The 2,625-nt window shown below is 38.5% G+C and overlaps 1 pseudogene; it reads left to right on the forward strand.

Moving 5' to 3' along the window:
• Positions 1-725: 725 nt before the first annotated feature.
• LOC112440492 (ATP synthase subunit a-like) lies at positions 726-1,558 on the forward strand (annotated as a pseudogene).
• Positions 1,559-2,625: the final 1,067 nt, after the last annotated feature.

Genomic DNA, 2,625 nt, shown 5'->3' on the forward strand with positions numbered 1-2,625 from the left:
CTTCATCCCCTACTATAGAAGAACTACTTACCTTCCATGACCACACTCTTATAATTATTTTCCTAATTAGTTCCCTGGTTCTATACATTATTTCTCTAACACAACAAAACCAATTCATACTAGCACCACAGATGCCCACAAATTAAAGACTGTCTGAACTATCTTGCCTGCCATCAGCTTAATCTTAATTGCCCTCCCATCCATATGTAGCCTGTATATAACAGATGAAATCAATAACCCCTCTCTCACTGTTAAAACAATTGGACATCAATGGTATTGAAGCTACGAGTACACAGATTCTGAAGAATTAAGCTTCGATTCTTATGCTTCCGACAGCCGACTTAAAACGAGGAGAACTTCGACTCCTGGAAGTCAATAACTGAACAGTCGTCCCAAGAGAAATTCCCACCTGCATGTTAATCGCACCCAAAGCTCTCCTGCACTCATGAACTACTCCCTCACTACGGTTAAAAACAGATGCAATCCCTGGATGCTTAAACCAATTTGCCTTACCTGCTACATGACCAGGCGTCTACTATGGACAATGTGCAGAAATTTGTATAAAACCACAGTTTTATACCTATTGTTCTAGAATTAGTCCCATTAAAAACTTTCAAAACTTGGTCTATATCTGCACTATAATATCACTGTAAAGCTACCCCAGCGTTAACCTTTTCAGTTAAAGACTGAGAGAAATCATACCTCTCTACAGTGAATGCCTCAACTAGATACTTCCACACGACCTATTATTACTGTATCAACAATCATAACTTTATTCTCCATTATTCAATTAAAACTATCAAAGTTCATTTACCACACACCCCCTACACCAAAAATAATCAAAACACAAAAACGTAACAACCCTTGACAACTAAAATGAATGAAAATCTGCTCACCTCATTTACTGCCCCGACAATCCTCGGTTTACCCACAGCAGCAACTAATCATCTTCTTTCCCACCACACTCCTTCCAACCTCCAACTACCTAATCAATAACCAACTGATTTCTATTCAACAATGACTAGTTCAACTTGTTCTAAAACAAATAATAATCACACATACTATTAAAGGATGAACCTGATCCCTTATACTAATATCCCTAATTCTCTTTACTGCCTTAGCCAATCTCCTTGAGTTTCTACCCCACTCATTTATACCAACTACCCGATTATCAATAAATCTCAGTATAGCAATCCCCTTATGAGCAGGCACAGTAATCACAGGCTTCTAATTTAAAACTAAAAACTCCTTAGCTCACTTCCTACCACCAGGCACACACATTCCACTTACCCCTATACTAGTAATCATCCAAACCATTAGTCCACTTATTCAACTAATGGCACTAGCTGTACATTTAACAGCCAACATTACAGCCGGTCACTTACTCATACACTTAACTGGAGGAACCACACTAGTATTATCAACTATTAATCTTCCCACAGCTTCAATCACCCTTATTATTCTAATTCTATTGACCACTCTCAAATTCGCTGTGGCCCTTATCCAAGCTTGTGTCTTCATGCTATTAGTAAGCCTTTATTTATATGACAACACATAATGACCCACCAAACACACACCTATCATTTAGTCAAACCAGCCCTTGGCTGTTAACAGGGTCTCTCTCAGCTCTCCTAATAACATCTGGCCTAGCTATTATGATTTCACTTTAACTCTATTACTCTTTTAACCTTAGGCCTACTAAACAATACACTGACTATATATCAATGGTGACATGACATTATCTGAGAAAGTACATTTCAAAGCCACCATACAGCAACTGTCCAAAAAGGCCTCCAATATGGAATAGTTCTATTTAATATCTCAGAAGTAATTTTTTTTTTTTTGCTGGGTTCTTCTCGGCATTCTACCATTCTAGCCTAGCCCCAACTCTAGAACTAGGAGGACACTGACCCCTAACAGGCATTTCTCCCCTTGACCCTCTGGAAGTACTCCTCCCGAATACATCTGTATTACTTGCATCAGGGGTTTCAATTACCTGAGCCCATCACAGCCTAATAGAAAATAATCGAAAACAAATAATTCAAGCACTACTTATCACAATTACCTTATGTATTTACTTCACCCTCCTACAAGTCTCAGAATACTTTGAGGCTCCCTTTGCTATTTCTGATGGAATTTATGGCTCAACATTCTTTACACCTACAGGCTTTCACGGACTTCACATCGTTATTGGATCAACATTCCTCACTATCTGTCTCCCCTGCCAACTTTACATACCACTTTACATCTAGCCATCACTTCGGCTTTGAAGCCGTGGCCTGATATTGACACTTTGTAGATGTGGTATGACTATTCTTCTATATTTCTATTTACTGATGACGATCTTACTCTTTTAGTATAAACAGTACCATTGACTTCCAATCAGTTTTGACAACATCCGAAAAAGAGTAATTAACCTGCCCTAGCAGTCAACACCCTATTAGCTCTATCACTAATAGTTATTATGTTTTGGCTCCCACAACTTAATATTTATATAAAAAAATCCAGCCCCTACGAATGCAGATTTGACCCATTACCCCCCACCCACATTCCCTTCTCCATAAAATTTTTTCTAGTAGCCATCACATTCCTCCTATTTGACTTAGAAATCGTACTACTACCCTT

The sequence above is a fragment of the Pan paniscus genome, chromosome 6 (assembly GCF_029289425.2).
Source record: "Pan paniscus chromosome 6, NHGRI_mPanPan1-v2.0_pri, whole genome shotgun sequence".
In the NCBI taxonomy this organism is placed as follows: domain Eukaryota; kingdom Metazoa; phylum Chordata; class Mammalia; order Primates; family Hominidae; genus Pan; species Pan paniscus.